The 7745-nt window shown below is 44.1% G+C and overlaps 1 long non-coding RNA gene across 1 annotated transcript; it reads left to right on the top strand.

Annotated features, from left to right (window-relative positions):
- Positions 1–336: 336 nt before the first annotated feature.
- Positions 337–6254, top strand: LOC109309356. The gene is made up of 2 exons (XR_002100886.1): positions 337–545; positions 4128–6254. It is a non-coding gene; the product is annotated as an uncharacterized LOC109309356 (long non-coding RNA).
- The last annotated feature ends 1491 nt before the right edge of the window (positions 6255–7745 follow it).

The raw sequence follows: 7745 nt of genomic DNA, 5'->3' as shown, positions 1-7745 counted from the left end.
ACGACGCCCAGCAGCAGCAGCAGCGCCAGCCCCAGCGCCGGGCGGCTGAGTGCCATGCTGCCCGCGCCGCCGCCTGCGCCCCATCGCCGCCTCCGACCTAGTCCTGAGTGGGGAGGCGGGGCCGCGGCACCCCCTCCGCCTGCCCCCCGCCGCCAGCCCGCGGGGGAGGAGGAGGAGCGAGGGACGCCCACCAAGTGCCTGCTCCCCTGCGCCGGGGGCTCCCTCAGGCTCAGCCCTCCCGCCTGCCCCAGCTCCTCGGCTCCCTCCCAGGGTGTGAACTGAGGGGACTGAGCCCCCCGTAAGAGACTAGAGCCCCCCTGTAAGTTGTAAAAGACATAACCTGGGGGGTCTCCGGATTGCTCCTTCACGGAGGTGCACTTGTTAATCAATGAACCCCTTTCATTTATTTATTTATTTTAGCAGACAACCCCCCCCAAGAGTCAAAGTGTAATTTGCGCACTGCTCCCCTCACAGCCTGGCCTCTCCGGTCAGCACCGGACCTAGACAGCCTGCAAACTTTTAGTATCAGCCCGCCTTTGCCAGAGGTACTGATAATAATTTTTAAAAATTACCATTTTCGGGTCTCCTTTCTGCCTGGGCCCTGGGTGGCCGCCCAATTCACCCAGGCCTGTGTCTGGCCCTGCTCTCTCGCTGCTCTGGTGCCCCATTTCCACCCACTCCCATCTCAGCTCCTCCACTCTCTGTGGCTCCCCCACTTTAGGAACTGGTGTCTCAGCCTCTTTTTTCTGTCCCAAACCAGCACCCCTCTTTCCCTCCTCCCCTAACTATTCCCCCTCTCCTGCCTTTGGCCTCTTTTGCCACCAACACAAAGGAGCCTATTCACCAACTCACAATAAAACTTCTTGCGGGTGGAGGGAAATGGGAAGATTCAAAGAAAAGGAAACACCCAGGAGTCGGGATGAAGGAGGGAGGAAGGCAGAGAGCTTCCCCAGTGGAGCTGGAGACAACAAAGAGGGATGGAAACAAATGGAGAGATGTCTTCCAAGTCTTTCCCCCAGCCCCATGTGCTTTGAATAGTAATCCTCCCACTCCCCTCATTGTGTGTGTGTGTCAAATACGAGCCCGCAAACTTCACTTCATAAATCTACTAGATCCAAAAGGCATGGACTAAATATAGACAGTGGATTGATGGCACATTATAACCTGCCTAACATCTGATAACCCCAGACCTGCATATTGGCTTCTATTCTACCCAGGACAGCATACAAAACACCACCAGACTCTCCCCATGCCTGAAGAAAGGTGTTTGTGCCCAAAAGCTTGCAAAGAACAATCTTTCCAACTATTTAGTTGGTCTCATAAAAGATATCACATCTACCCAAAGAACCTTGTCTGCCTATGTGTAAGTAATCCTTGATTTCTTCCTTCTGTCAGAATAACCATCAGTTTGCATGTTTGTCTCTCTCCTTTTTTTTCTATCCCTCCCCACCCCCCAAAAAAACAAACTATTTTTAAACTGCCTTAATATTTTACAGTGTCTAGGGCTGTCTGATTAAACACACATCCTTTCTTTGGCAGCTTCTCTGTGTAGCAGGAGATTCCACTCTCTCTAGTTGTCTGCCTTCCCCCTAGATGTTTTTTGCTTGTAGAAAGCCTTATTCTGGGCTTTACAACCTGTCTGTCTTTCCTCATCCCTTTACTATAACTAGATCCCTGGAGGGAGTCAGAGAGCCCGAGGTGTGGTTCACTTCAACGCACCTTCCTTTTCCAGGGGTGTCAGTTGTCGCCGTGTTGGTGTAAGGACATAGGCAGACAAATTTATTTTGGTAAATCTGATTTCTTTTATTATACCAACTCAAATCATTGGAAAAATTCTTTTTATGCAAGCTTTCAGGTATAAATCCCCTTCATTAGGCTGAGGAAGCATCTGCAGTTGGTGTGTGCTGTTCTCAGGCATCCCCAACACAAGCACTGTCTCATCCCAGGCCAGTGTATAACCATTGTCCTTAGCTGAATGAAAACACCAAAACTGGGTTAAATCTTTTAATCTTTGATTTAGAAAGAGAAGCTCAAATTACTGATCAGATAAGCTTAACTACTGTCATCAGAAATACTGAGAACAGACACCACCAGGCTTAGTAATATCTGGACCCCAGGCTTTAATTGTCTTCATCTTCGACTAATTCATTCGTGCCAGTTTACACTTGGTATTTATTCACTTAAAAGGTCAAGAAATTCTGAGTTGAGGTTTCCACAGCAACATTATGTCTACACCCTTGCATATAATCACAGCACTTGAATATGAATATGAATGCATGTATTGTTCTCTCGCTGCAAGGCGCTTTTTGGACACATGCATACAAGCACTGGTTTATTTGAAAAGCTGTTAGAACTGGCAAGGGTTTCATTTGACTTCTAAAAAATGCTAACTACTAGAAGATAACTTTCAAGAATTTCACTCAGGAGCAAATTATTATGATTACTTATAAATTGTTTGTAAATATGCCACTATAATGAAGCTTAGGTGGCTAGAAGTATCCAATGGAAACACAGGCTGGAACCAGCCAAAATAAGACTTCTCTTATTTACTAATAGATGTGTTTTGATGTCATCATAAAACCAATATGCAGTTTCCCAGATCTGAAGTCCTAGACTGGGAGTGCTGGCGTTCTGCTAGCACACTGGTATTGGTAGATCCGTGGTAAAACTTGATGGCACCTATACCAGGCTGATTTAAGGCAACGCTTTTTGGCTGCCAGCTATACCTGCACCATGGTCTGTTTCGGGGGTGGGCAAAATATGGCCAGATCCAGCCCATTGAGGGATTTTATCCAGCCCATGGTGGGTCCTTTGGCCCTGCCCAGCTTAGGCATGAGGGCAGCCCAGGCTGTGGTACATGTGGCTGTCCCCGGGCATGCAGTGGGACAGGGGTAGCATGGTGCTTGGGCGGGGCTTCCCCTCAGCCCCCACAGTGGTGGTTCACTCTACCCAGCTGCTGCTGCTGCCAGTCCACCCTGTGCCCACTGCTGGGGGTGCCAGATGGAGTGGGAGGGCAGGCAGGGTCTCCATGGAGACCTGCCTGGGACACCCGCAGGCAGGGCTTGCTCAGTCAGGCAGATGGGATGGGGCTGCAGGCAGGCAGGGAGTGTGGCACCAGGAAGTGGGACAGGTGGGCACAGCCTGGGCCAGGGCCAGGGCTGGGATCATGGGGTAGAGCCACAATTTGCTCCCTGCATGTTTCTTGCTGCAGAACCAGCATCCATTGCAGGGATATGCAGGGAGAAGATCACAACTGTGCCTCAGACCCTGGCCACTTAAGGAGTTTCCATGAGCTGCTGTGGTCTAGGGAGAATGCTGATATGGCCCAGCATGGATGCGGGGGCTGACACAACATGACATGGGGTGGTACTGACCCAGCTCAGCATACGGAGGAGGGTTGAGCCTGGCACAGGTGGGGGGGGAGCGGAGGAATTAGTCCTATCCTGCCTGAGCCACCCACCACTGGGAGCACCAGAGGGAGCACACGGGCAGGACATACTTCGCCAGGTAGATAGGATGGGGGTGTGGGTGAACAGAGAGCAGCATCCAAGAGTTTGATGGGTAGGCAGGGATGTGGCTGGGGCCAGGATCATGAGGTGGGTCCAGGGCCTGGGGCACGTTCACAATCTGCTCCGTGTCCCTGTGATGGGTGCCAGTTCTGCAGGCAGGGACATGCAGGGAACAGATCGTGACTGCCCCTGGCCCCGAATTATCACTGCCCCACAATCCTGGCCCTAGCCCCAGCCCTGCCTGCCTGTCCTGCTCCGGGACTTTCTGCCCGCCTGGAGCCCCATCCCATGCACCTGCCCAAGCACACCGTGCTCATGGGGTCCTGGGCTGGTCTCCATGGAGACCCTCCCCACCTGCCCACTCCATCTGGTGCTCCTGGCTGTGGATGCAGGGCAGATGGCCTGAGGCAGCATAGGTCCAATTGCTCCCCTTCCCCACCATGCCAGGCCGCATCCGCACCCTCCCCTGCGCCAGGCTGAGTCAGTAGCCCTCCCCAGACCACAACACCTCGCGGAAACTCCTTAAGTAGCCTTCCAGTCCAAATAATTGCCCATAATATTTTATCTCCCCAACATGTGCAGAACCATCCATATATAAATCTTCCTCTATCTCTGTAGGAGAGAGGGTGTTGCACCTCAGGCTCCAAAATTGCTTTCCTGTTGCTGTGCAGTGAATGAGTGGAATGGTCTACACAGATGGGAGGTCTGGACATTACTCAGACTCTTGGCATTGTTGCATCATACATAGCCCCTTGCCAAAACAAACAAGACTGCAAAGCTCAGAAGAGTAAATGATCTCTACCTCCTCAATGATCTTCTTCCCAAGGCCCAGTTTGGGATTACTTATGTGAGTAAATGTGTAGGCTTGGTCCTAAACTGTTTTTATTTGCAGCATTCCTGCTATGTATTTTGTAATCCTGTAAGCAAGGGTGGTTTCATTAAAAAAAAAAGAAAAGTCTGTACATTAACTCACACTATGTTGGAAACACTACTGATGTTAAAGGAAAATCTGTTCAGTGCCTTAAAGATTGCAAATTAAGCACCCAATCTTGCTCTCACTTAAGGCTATGGCATCGCTTTCACTGTAAGTAGAAAAAAGGCCCTATACTTAGTCTATAAATGCTTAAAATAGCATTATATGATACTCTGCAAGAACCCCAAATACATTTGTTAAAAATCAAGTTTATAATGAAGTGATTAAGATGTTTACCCTTAGTAAACAAGACTAGTGTGCCCATAGTCTCTTTTATGAAAGAACTAAACATAACAAATTCCATAAATCATCTTTTGTGAGGAGAAAATGGGGGGGAACCTACATAGAAGAAAAGGTTTTGTTTCAATTACTAACAGAACCCAATTATGAAAATAAAAAAACAAGTGAGGAGACCTTTGTAACCTTAAAAAGATGTGAAGATATCAATGTGAAAAACACAGTTTTAAAACCAGAATGACAGAATTATTAGAAACTTATTCAAAAGCTATATCACAAAATGTTTGAAAATAATAACCTTTGAAAAAAATCCACTAATTACATTTTCCAGCAGCAGTCCAGGATTTTAAAAAAATTATCTGAAATTAACTAACCATGCAATTATGTTTGTAGAGAATGGCCTTTTATGTCTTTTTAAATTGGAAGACAAAGATATTTTAACTCCAAAAATATCCATTAAAATAACATTAACGTGTATAATTAAAATGGATTAATTCAGGTCCCATTGACGTTAATAAGTATTCTTTCTTTTGCAAAGCATTTTCAGTACATCCCTTGATAAGTGAACATAAGCTTACAGACCAAATTCTGTTCACTGTTCACTTGAGTAATCCTATTGCTAGGAGTCCTACTGAAGTCAGTGAAACTATTTTCCTTTAAGGCAGGTTTTGAATCTTAAACTCTGGTAACTCGGTGCCAGCAGACCTCAGTAGAGTCCCATGTGTGTTCATGGGTTCACTAGAATGGAGTCAGTTTGCTAAATGAGTTTTTAAATTTGAATAAAACCTCAAGGTGATTTGCATTTTTCCACTCCTAAGTAATTCAGTCTAAACATCAAAATATGGAAAAATAATAAAGAGACTGCTTAATCTGTATGATTTGCCCATTTTTAAAGAATCAAGCAGCCTGCATTTGGAGAGAGAGTAGTAGTGAAAAATTTTAAATAAGTTCTAGTTCATATTCTATTGACTTCAGTAGCAAAACTCACAGGTCAACATTTTCACATGGGATCACTAAATTAGAGTGCCTTGCCTGTGATGCCTTGTGCATGAATTTTAAATGTGCTGATCATCCTTAATTCTTATTATAACTTAAGTTAAAAAAAATATTCAAAAGTGATGACCTGATCTTCTGCAGAACAGTTGCCATTGATACCAGTAAGGACAGACTAGGGCCTTAAACTGTTTTACTTACCCAGGGTCCAACCTCCATGTATAGCAGTGGCAGTCAACAGAAGCAGCAGCTTCAAACATTAAAAAGCAGGAATCTTATATATTTATTAAAACTGCAAACATAGAAAACATCTACATATCATTCCTGTGATTTATTTGTCACAATATTCCAGGGCAATAAATGTGTTACATTTATTTCAATAACCACTAAAATGAAACAAGAAATGCTTTTTTCTTCATTTTATCAAGCAAAACTGAGAAATAGCTTGTAGAGGAAGTTCAAAGTGTATCTTTTATAGTTTTTGTTTAAAAAATGTGCATCAACCCAAATGTATATGCTAATAAATCATAATCTTTAATTTATCTACACCAAATTCATATCTCTTCTTAAGGTACACTGAAAAGCTACAGACATACAATTTATGTGTAACAAATCATATTACACTAATTGTTTACTGAAAATGATAAAAAGACAAAATTACTCTTTCTTCTCTGCACTGACCTTATTTATTTCAGCACTAATGGGTCTCTTGCTCAGCCTACATTTGTTCTATTTTGTCTATGGGGGCTAAACACAAAATGAGGATAGCTTATACATTTCATATCTTGAATGATACCATGAGATCTGAAAAGTAGGATTTTGCCCAGAATATGTTGTCAGTTTAAAAGGAAAAATCTGAAGTTTTCCAAACCTCCAAGACAGCACATCCCTTCTAAACAGCCACTTATGGATAAGCTCTAGTGTATGAATGGTTATTCCACAAGTTCCTTGAAGTTCTCCAAAAATTATCACTACTTTTTTCACCCTGTGGAAAGTAGAAAGACTGTCATGTTAATAGCTGAGTGTATATGACAACTCAAACAGATGTAGTCCTTTTACGCTAGAGATTCGGGGTGGGGGAAGGTTAATATGTAAAAATTCCCCTGTAAATAGTTATCCTGTCTTTTTGCCAGTGGAAATAAGTTTAATAATGTAACTTCTTAATGCAGTTTGAAGTTGAGTAATGTCTATATTCAAATCAATAAACTTATGTTTTTCCTATTCACGTTAATTAGGTTTATTGAGAATAGGATACATTTTAATTTCTTCTGCAGGTTTCCAGACCTTTTAAATAGAAGTCAGCATATAACACATTTCTTTGTTTATTTATTAGTTTAATTATTTTTAATGTTTGGTTAGGAAAATGTTGTGAAACCTTTAGATTACCAGATATGAAGACCCAAGTCCTCTCTTTATCAATGCAACAAGTGATATCACCATCTTTGGTGACTAGAGCACTAGAAATGAGCTCATTAAGTACCATTTTTCCCTTTGTTCCCCTGCTGACTTTGATCAGTTGAGTTGGTAGGTATGGGGGTTTCTACTAGGGGTTGGCAATGTTTTCCAGTGGGACACTAGAATGACACAGCTTGGATTTGAGAAGGGCGGAGACTAGTACCCTACCACCTTTGCCACTTCTACCTGCTGCCCAACTAGATTAGTTCAGAGAAAGCTTCCACTCTTCCAAAGCCCTGGTGCTTGCCTGCCAAAATCACAGCTCCATGGGGCAGATCCAAAAGTTTTGCAGGCCAAATGTGGCCTTCAGGCTACAGATTGTTGACCCCCAATTTCAAGAGTTGTTTGGTATGAACTTCACTCAGACCTGCAGTTAATTTAAGAAAGCAACCTAAAACCAAACAGTCAGACTTAAGGCATTACAGGACAATTTGATGCCAATGTATGTAAAAATCCTCCAGGATTTATAGAGCAGAGGGCATATGATCACACATTACATTGGAGGGATCTTATTTTTTCTGTATTCCCCCTAATAGTTTCTTGCTGTTTCTTAATGTAACCACCAGGCAGGGCCCAAT

The sequence above is a fragment of the Crocodylus porosus genome, unplaced genomic scaffold (assembly GCF_001723895.1).
Source record: "Crocodylus porosus isolate Cpor-Errol unplaced genomic scaffold, CroPor_comp1, whole genome shotgun sequence".
Classification (NCBI taxonomy): domain Eukaryota; kingdom Metazoa; phylum Chordata; order Crocodylia; family Crocodylidae; genus Crocodylus; species Crocodylus porosus.
Note: the sequence above shows the minus strand (reverse complement) of the source record. Positions and strands in the feature narration are given on the sequence as shown.